Here is a 10,672-nt window from a genome sequence, read left to right as displayed (position 1 = left end):
ATTTAAAAATTCTGCTCTACATTTCATGTATCAGTCAATCAGTTTTTTTTTTTTTTTTTAACGAACGAAAATGGCACTACTATAGAGATATATAAAAGCCTAAAACAAAAGTCAGAAAATAAAAAACAAGAGCCCAATCAAACAAAATAAAAGCTCAATCCAAAATACAAATAATTTAGGCACAAAACACAAAAACCTATAATTAAATCCTAGAAACAACAAGCAATCGCCACCACCTAAGAGCATTTCCATCGGCTAGCCTTGGCCCAGACAGGAGGGGGCCCAAGCCCTAGTTAGATGTTTCAGACCGAGCGAGCACTTGGGTCCTAGTAAATTGGGCCAACCCAAAGGCAAAACCTCGTGCTCTAGCTTGATTGCGATATCGAGATGATGATGCTGATGTCAACACCGGATTTAAAATTTTTACCGTTGACAAGTGCGTTGACGCCAGGTGGCGTCATCCTTGATATCCGCCAATAGTTAGAAGCCACGTGGCAAGTTCTAGGTTGTCCGATCCTTTTTTGTCCTCCAATCCAATGGCTGCCTTTTTTTTGTGTAATCGAAAAAAAAAAATATTTATTTTTTAAAAATTACCAAAATATTCTGAACTTTTTTTTCTATAAATACTTACCAATATTCTTCACTTTCAACACCAAATCTTCATACATTTCTTCTCCTTCTAATATTATTCACTTTCTACACAAAATTTTCTTCACTTTCAATTTTTTTTATTTTTATTCATCATCTTATGGCATCTTCTATCAAAGTCGGATGTGCATGGACAACCATGGAAGATGTTATGTTGTGTGAGTGTTGGGTCCAAGTTGGTCATTGTCCGATCACGGGCAATGAGATGAAATTCTCTCATATGTGGAGAAAAATTCATGCCGAATTTTATGAAAGATCGGCTCGTACGAAAATGACCTTGGCTAGTAGGTGGAAAATTTTGAATAAAAAGTTGGGGAAATAGAGAGATGCGTTGGCAAAAGCAAGGGACAACCATCGAAGTGGTGAAAATCTTGGCAATGAGGTAAATTATTTGTAATTTCCGTTTTATTAAATTTAATGTCCTAATTTTTTAAATGTTTCTTGCATTTCCAATATTTTTTTTAATAGATTATGCAAGTACAAATGTGGTTCGGTGCTATTGGCTAAGGCAGAAAATCTTTCAACTATCACCAATGTTGGGAGGTAGTGAAAAATTGTTTGAGATTCAAAATTATTCCCACGAGTCTGACCATTGTGTTGAACAAGATGGCGCTCCATGATTCAACGGCATCAGATTCTCCTTTGGATTCCCTGATGAGTCAAGACTCACCAATCCAAAAGGAGCCGAGGCCTATTAATAGAAAGGCGGCGAAGGCTAAGAGAGGGAGCACTTCCACCAATGATACTACAAAAATTTTGGAGTAAATTGCTCTGAACGGCACCATGAGAATTGAGAGAGACATGAAAAAAGATGCGGATGAGAAGGCAATGAATGAAGAATATGCAAGAGAAATGGAGTATATACGCAAACAAGACATGGAGAAGAAGGATCGAGAAACTATAGCCATGGATACAAGCCATATGTCCCCTTAAACAAAGTCATTTTATAAGCTAGAATGAAGGAATGTTATGAGAAGAAGACTTTTCCGTGACGATGGACCTAGCAACACCGATTGGTTAAATGATCAAAACCATTAGATTATATTGCTTGCCTTTTATTTAATTATATTGCTTGTTTTTTATTGAATAAGTTGTATTTCTTGTCTTTTATTTACTTAGTTGTATTCTTAATTAGTTGCATTGCTTTTCTTTTAGTGAATAAAGAAATCATTTAATAAAATACATTTTTATTCAACACATTGCATACATCAAACTAAAGCATAATTATAAAAAAAACACAACCAAAGCATAATTCAAAACAAAACACAAACAAAGCATAATTCAAACAACGCATACATCAACACAAAGTATAATTAAAAACAAAGCATCTTCGCTTGACTTCATTCACCGTCATTGCCTCTCACCGTCCATAAGTGCTCCATCAAGTCAACTTGACGTCGTTCATGAATATAAGATGATTGCATCTCCGTATATCGATCAATCATACGGTTGTTGAAACGACCATCCCTAACCAACGGTTCATGCTCCAGTGGTTGTCCATTTGCTCTCATGGACCTTTCATAAATTCTTGTCAATGTCGTGTTCATGGGATCGGGTTTGAACACCTCTGAAGTATCATAATCATACTCATCCTTCACAATCATGTTATGAAGGATGATACACGTCATTATAATGCTCTGAAGCACCTCATCATCAAATGTACGAGCATCACTCCTAATGATTGCCCACCGAGCTTAGAGGATACCAAAATACCGTTCCATATATTTCCTGTAACCCTCTTGATAGGCAGCAAATAATTTTTCCTTCTCCGATCGAGGATGCGGAATTGTTTTGACAAATGTCATCCACCACGGGTAGATGACGTCTGCTAGGTAGTACCAACCCCAGTAGACAATATTGTTGATTTGATAGGTGATATGAGGGGATAGATCTCTCAACACATCGTTGAATACCGGGGATTGACCCAGCACGTTTAGGTTGTTTTAAGATCCGGCAACTCCGAAAAGGCATGCCAAACCCATGTATCGAATAAAGCAACAACTTCCAGAATGATATTTTTTCGCCCTTTTTTATTCCCATAATCTCCTTGCCTGGAGTTGGCAATTCTTCCATTACCCGTGCATACAATCGATGCTTCCAATCATGCCTGGAAAACCTTGAGCTTCGGCTTTTTGTAGAAGCTTTTGAAGGTCCCTAGGCATAGGTTTGCGAAGGTAATCCCTGGTGTAGAGAGTTTCGATTGCATCACAGAATCTGACCAAATTCTCTAGTTAAAGGCCAAGTTTATTGTTTAATATCAATTGTCTCATTAATTTTTATGTGCATAAAAAATAGTCTAAAGAATATGAGATGAAAAGAAAGTATCTAAAGAGTTTGATTCAGGAGACCTTTCTCTATAACCCTCATATCCTTAATTATTCCTAGTCATAACATTGTCAACTATAAGGATATTAAATGCAATAGGGTCAAGTTTGGGCTGCCTATGGGAATATAACCACAACTAAGGTCCTACCGTTTGCACAACACACTAGGCTAAGCCCCTCATAGTATCGGGCATAGGTACGAGCCATTCTTATAGGCTAATGAGAAACTAAAACAAAAGGCATACATCAAAGGAAGCAAATTTGTTTTTCTTTGTGGCCTAATCGAAAAGATGGTAGAATATATAGCATTAGAGAGGATGTCATTATCGTTTCCTTATGCAAAGAGGATGTGTGCGGTGAGGAACTTCTCGCATGGTGTCTAAAGAACCCTGCAGTAAACAATGGCATTACATTGTTCATTGGTCGCTTGTTTAAATGATTCCAATTCATTAAGTAAACAAAATACTTATTCAACGTGGCATTGGTTTGTAAATTAGGAAGAAAAAAAAGTCAGGATCCCTTGTCATAAATGGATGTGCAATAAATGGTGATGTGATAACGTAAAAGTATTTGCACCCTAAGGTGCAAACCTGGAAGAATTCACAGGTCGTTTAGCAAGATTCTTGTAGAACGCACTCTTGCAAGGAGCCATAAAGTTACTTATTATCTCAACCAACAAAACTATTTTGTTCTTGTTTATCTCTTGTGGCCAATCAAAACTCCTATGTGAAATATTCCTCACTTGTGGTGTTTTCGATTTTGCAATGAGGGCAAATGTAGCATACTATTATGATATATTCCTGCTATATTTGTTAGGTGCAACCTTTTAATAAATTACAGTTTGACACATATAAAAAAGTAGTTCATCAAAAACTTAAAAATAAAAATTTATGCACACATTAGCTGCGATTAGAAAGAAAGTAAAAGTTCATACTTCTAAGAAGTAAAAAAACAAGCATTTTCCTAAGCATAATTTGCTCTACCAAATTTCTTATTTAGATTGCATATCAAATCAAACACTACTACTTTGTCCATTAGCATAACTAGTAACACCCTCTTTGCTACCTTCCTTTTTAATAAGAACTGCATCTCTTGACCAAAACAAAAGCAAAGTAAACTTGACCATTGTCATCACCAACCTGCCGTTAATCTCATTGTTGTTATGATGAATTCGGAATGACCAAAGTTTGACCCCATCATTTACGTCTAGTTGATGATCACAGAAAATGTGGTTCCAAGTAGATTTCAACACATAAGATTGTTTGGCATGTACCACAACCCTAAAATCATCTATTATTCCTCAAGCTCTCGGCCAATCAATGGATCCCTATGAATCCCATTACCCTTGACCATAGCCTCCTTATTGGAGTTGAGGAAGATCTTTGTTTTGGTTTGATGTCGAGGCAGCAACAACCTGTCTTGTTCTCTCTTTATGTCACTCTCAGACCAACTCTTATGCAATAATATTTGCAGTTTCGTCTTGTTCATCCCTCAAGAATCAAACTCTTAAATTCTCCAGGCACGTCGTTTTCGAATTTGATCTTCTTGCCCTTGTTCCTCACCACCATAACCACCCTCTTCTTCTTCTATTTCTTTCTTCAAGTTCAAGTTCAAGCCCAAGTACAAGATGTTGTTGGAAAAACTAGCTCTCTTCTTCTTAGGATAGCTTAGCTTTTGGCCGAATATAGTGATACATTTGCATGTCGACCTTGGTTTCTTAGGAAACTTTTGTATTATACAACATTCCTCAAGTCAACTGTGGCAAAAAATCAAACAGTACATAATTAATTAATACCTAATGAGAATTAATTAAAGTATGAGTTTTCTAATTTACACAATTGTTTTTTAGCAAAGTGCGGATGTGATCGACTGTGATCAGAGTTCCCATTTGGTGATCAAATTGACTATTATTCCCATTGTCAATTGCTAATATTCAGTTCATAATTCTACAAATTGTACGTATATCATATGGATCCATTAACTCATCAATTACACACAAAGCTAGCTAGCTAATTCCTCAATTACATTGCAAATACCAAACCTAGCTAGCTCTAGCTACAAAAAGCTCATCCTAAAAAATATTTACAAAAATTTATTATATAAAATAGTCTTGATTAAAAGTCCCTTGGTCTTTTTTCACCAACTTTGGGGCTGCAACTATCAATTTTTTCTGGGTTGCTACTCTCAAACTTTTCAGGGATGCAGCTCCCACTGCTGCTACCTACAACTTCTCATCATTTATTACTTCTACTGCTACTTCCTCTGTTGCCTCCTTCCTTGAGAACATGATCACCTCTCCAAACTAGAATAAGAGCCAAGTGAAGATAACCATAATCATCATTAAGATCATCATCAACATTGTCATCATCTTGATCATCATTGCAATTATCATCGAGATGACCATTGAGATCATCATCAAGATTGTCATGGTTAAAATTATGGTTAATAGCCTGACATGACCAAACTTGAACTAAAGCATCTTTATCTAGATGATGCTTATGAACAATGTGATTCCAGGTAGTTGTTAACTTAATGAGCACTTTGACTTGCTTGACAGCTTCTACCACCCCAAGGTTTTCTATTCTTGCTCAAGCACAGGATCTATCAATGGAACCTCCGTTTTACATTTCTCGAGCATGTCCTTCTCCTTACACTTGATGAATTTCTTGGGTTTCTTGGATGAGGTTTGCTCTTGAGGCAGCAACAACCAACCTTAATCTCTCTTTACACTAGCGCGGAATAAACTCTTCCATGCCAACAATTGGAGCCTTGTCCCATTCATTTTTTCCAAGATCACTTGCTTGAATTCTTCAGGAAATCATAAGTAGGTTCGGGTAGGCCCATGCCCTTACTTGAATTCTTGTTCCCCGAAAACTTAACCTTTTTCTTCTTCTTATTAGGAGCAGCAGCCCAATTTTTGTCCTCATCATTACTATATGTTCTTTTCAAAGAAGTATTCTTAATAGTTATTACCTGCTCTTGATGAAGTTGATCATATTCAATACTACTGGCATAGTTACTAGCAAGGTTAGTCGTGGTCATTGTTATCTTTTGTCCAAATAGGATGATGCTATTACTATTTTTAGGTTGTAAAAACCTCTGTTTCTTAGGGTATGGACTAAACTAAATTGCAACACAATTTACAACACTAAAATTAGTTAATTAACCTATAAAAAAATGTTAAGTGTCAAAAAAACACAATAAGCTTAAAATATGTGATTTAGTTCATTGACAAAATAAGTCAAACCATATTTTATTGTGCATGATTTGGTTAGACTCTTTTTATGATTATATGTTTTTAATATAAAATTATATCGAACCGTTCAAATTGGTCTCGTTGACTAGCTTCAACTATTACAATGGGTTTTGGCCCGACCTTATAGTATATGCAATGAGAAATTAAACTAAGCAACAAATTACTAATTGGTGCGCTTAGTTCAAAAAGTGGTTTGGCCAATTCACTTGGCTTGAGTATTCAGTTGTTAAAAATTGAAACTAATGTATAAATTCAGGTGACATTTCAACAAATATCCCATTTGATTTATTTGGGATTTGGGTGTATTAGATTTATTTTGGGTGATTGATGCTTGTTGCAATTCGAAAAATGATATTCGTCGATTAGTGTTTAGTACATAATCTTGAATTGATTTTGATATGGTTTTGGTCTATCCATATCTCTGATCGATCATGCAGTGCATTTGTATGTATGAGTTTTCTTAGGTTTTATCTCATAGTGAAAATAACACTAAATTATGGATGTTAATTTTTGTGAATTTGGGAATATGATAATGGTTGAGATTATGATTGGAGCTTTTTCGAAGAGATGAATTTGCCTTTTGTGAAGCCATTGTTGAGATATGAACATGTTTGGTCATGATACGAATTTCTTTTGTGAATCTATTTATTGTTGTTTTTATGCCTTATACCCTGAGAGGAATTAGTTAAAACATAGTTTTAGCTTGAATTGAATTTTTTTTGCTTACGAGCATGTGTGAGAGCATAACATTTGCGTGGATTTTAGATGTTTTTTTTTTTTTTAATTTTATTTTTGAGTGACCAAATTGAAAATTTGTGTAAAATTCAGTGACCAAAAAAGAATTTTCACATAAAACCCTAAGCCACTTAACGGAAGATAACGGAATGTATATAAATTGTAAACTTTGAGAAGCGCATTGACCAATTTGGCTAAAAAAATTTCTCAATGATCAAATTGAATTTTCGTGTAAAACCCAATGACCAAAAAGGTATTTAACCCTTTGAAAAAAAAAAAATCAAGGTGAAAACTTCATTAAAACTTTTGCAAAAGAGTCACACAACGAGAGAAAATTGGAAGCAAGAGGTGTATCAAGTGTACCGTCGTTAAAACCTTACCATGCAAAACCCATAAAATGAGGAAAATCCGTTAAGAAAAAAGAGTACCACACACCACAATACAAAAGCAGTTAAAAGCATATTGAAAGATGGCACATTCAAACTGAATAAGGCAGTGTCTATTTATTTATTTATAGCTTCTCTCTCGGCATTGGCAGCTCTGCTTCCACCTTTAGCCATCACCTACATGAATTGCATAGCATAGTATTAGTATGCCTGCATAGTATTATTATGCACATAACATAAACAGAACTAGATTATATCTTAGTTACTGATTAGAAACAGAAATATTGCTAGTTATGGTAATTTGCTAGCTACCTATATACTCGGAGTCACGAAGGTCCCCATAGATGACAAAGGCTACCATTATAAGTACGTATATGACCACCATGGTGGTCTTAAAGTAAATTGGCAGAGAGAACAGCTTCCCCACGGCATAGATGCACATGCAAGCCGCACCCAGACTTTCCTGTAAGTCGTGCAGGGTGAGAAAGGTGTGATGGTTAATAGCATTGTAGTCTTGAGCGATAGGGTGTTTCGGGAAGATGACTGGTTGTTTCTCCTCAGACCCATCTCCAAGGTTGACACACAAAGACATTATAAATCCCAGCAGTGCCATGGCGATGTAATTAAATTAGTTTTTGAATATGATGCGTGGTGAATATATTGAACGCCCATTAACTCGACGGCGAATTACTAGCATTGGATATGACTATATACATCAAGCATTAAACGATGATCCTACAATCTTTCGACAAGTATACAGAATGTATCCAGATGTATTCTGGAAGTAATACACAATTCTTTGAGAAAAAACACTTATGGAGGAATTTATTTGTGTTGAAGAAATGCTTGCAGCGTTCCTACAAATAGTTGGCCAAAATACTCGATATTGAGTAATTCGTAATACATTTGGCCGATCACAATTCGCTACTGCTGAAAATTTCCACAAGATTTTGAAGGCCTTGAATTCAATACATTTGATTTGATGGCTAAACCAAAACCGGTTGTGTCTGCTAAAATAAGGGAAAGCACAAGGTTTTACCCTTATTTCAGGGTATATATGTGATGATTGCCTAATTATATTAATATATTTATTTTTAATCATATGGTTATCATTACATATGAATTATTGTAGGATTGCATCAGAGCTATTGATGGTACGCATATTCCGACAATGGTGAGGGGTTGCGATGTAAGCAGCTATCATAATCGCATGGAAAGATATTACAAAATGTATTAGCAGCTTGTAACTTTGATTTGGAATTCATGTACGTTATTAGCGGGCGGGAGGGTTCAACTCGTGATTCAAAGCTGCTAAGTGATGCTTTATCAAGGAGTAATGGACTTAAAGTGCCCGGCGCCAATTTTTAGCTCTATTTCGAGGTGTGTGATATCATCTCCAAGATTTTGCAGGTCATGGTAATGACCCTAAAAAATGAACATGAATTGTTCAATCTTCGCCATGCATCCTTGAGGAATGTGATCGAGAGGATATTTTGCATTTTTAAATCGTGGTTCACAATTTTTAAGTCAGCGCCTCCATTTCCATTTAAGACACAAGCAGAGCTTATGTTAGCATGTGTAGCACTACATAACTTTCTTCACAAAGAGTGTCGTTCTGATGAATTTTCAATTGAACCAATAGACGAATCTTCATCTTTAGTATTACCAGTTAATGAAGAAGATAATTTTGAACCTATCGTTCAAACTCAAGAGCAACAACGAGAAGATGCTAATGCTTGAAGGGCTAGCATAGCTTTAGATATGTGGTGAAATTCTATTTAGGAGGAGATGAAGTTACATCAAATTGGCTATTAAAAGATTGGAAAAATTGTATTGGCTTTTACTTTTCTTTATTAAAATTATCATTTCTTTGTTATCTTTTTCATGACTCTTGTAACTTTGAATGTTTGCTTTTATTTATTGTTCCATTGCTTTGTTATCTTGAACCAATTGACTTTCATTGGCTTTATTTATGGTTCCATTCCATTTAACCAATTGACTTTCAAAACAATAGCTTGAACAAAGTGTCTGCAGCCTAGTAACCTTATACCAATCATACAACCTTTTGGAAGCAAAAATTACACCATCATTTGGAAAGCTTGGGAATTTGTAGAGGCTGTTCCTCGAGAATTTGAGCATTATTGAAGTAGACTGCCATTGCTCATCATCCGACTAAGTTGGTTGGTTAGCAACATAAAAGTGAAAAATCCAAGTGGTCCTTTGAAATCTTATAAATTCTTATGATATAAATATTTTAAAATCCAAACGTAAAAAGTCTTGATTATAAAAATCTTATAAAAAAATCTTTTAAGTCATAACATTCCTAAATAGTCTTTAAAAATCCAATGGACTTATTTATCCATAAATAGTCTTTTAAAATCTCAATTTAATACACCCCCCTAAGAGCTTCAATTTGAGTAGTATGACTGTATGTAGAGAAAGAGAGAGCCAAAGATGGATATGCTGAAGCGGCCCTTGCGATTAGGGTAATTACATTGAGTTAGTCGTATGATACCATGCCCTATGGTTCACCGTTACTTAGAAGGCCATAAATAAAAAAGCTTCCATGTTAATATTTTGAAAATATAAAAATACCCGGTTTGGGAGGGACCGACCGACCATGATGGGGACGATCTAACCCATAACCACTACTGAAAGGCCTCGCCTATAAACACTTAAAATTTTCAAAACAAATTCAAAAAATCGTCCTTAACAAAACTAAAACAAAGAAAAGGTCGATGACTTTACCTTAGAATGCGCTAGAGGCAGCGGCGCACGAATCGACATGGGCGGGGACGGAACACGGCAGGCTAACACAGGCTATAGCCGGTGGCTTTAAAATCCCAGCCCAAAAAAAATATTATAGCCCAGCCAGCCATCCAAGTGAATATCCTAATCCTACCCTTCTTAGGAATCCTTTGCTTACATTGCTTGCATGTGGGGAATAAAAGGGAAAGCTCCGGCCTATAGCAACAGCACATAGGAGAGAGAAAAAAACAAAGGGAATGCACTAGCCAGTGGAAAAAAAGAAAGGAAAAAAGAAGAAATTTTTTAACTATTCTTGCACATGTAAAGGAACACTTTTGTTGTTGTTGCACCCACCTTCAAGGCTTAATTCAAGAAGCGAACCAAGCTCCTATATTTGTTAGGTACAGTAAGCTTCTCTCAATTTGTTTATGTTGAAATTTGAGAATTTTTTTGGATTTTATTTAGTATCGATTAAAGATTTGCAATTGAGACTTATGATTTATTTATGAATTATCAAATAGGATTTGTAATTGATTTTGGTGTTCTTGCTTATCCAATAGATTATACTTTAACTT

At 35.6% G+C, this 10,672-nt stretch overlaps 1 pseudogene; it reads left to right on the top strand.

The window, feature by feature from the left end:
* The first annotated feature begins 8,191 nt into the window (after positions 1 to 8,191).
* Positions 8,192 to 9,131, top strand: LOC148920672 (uncharacterized; annotated as a pseudogene).
* Positions 9,132 to 10,672: the final 1,541 nt, after the last annotated feature.

Source organism: Prunus mume, linkage group LG1, assembly GCF_029339155.1.
Source record: "Prunus mume cultivar Tortuosa linkage group LG1, ASM2933915v1, whole genome shotgun sequence".
Lineage (NCBI taxonomy): Eukaryota > Viridiplantae > Streptophyta > Magnoliopsida > Rosales > Rosaceae > Prunus > Prunus mume.
The sequence above is the reverse complement of the archived record's forward strand: the minus strand, read 5'-3'. Positions and strand labels throughout refer to the sequence as shown.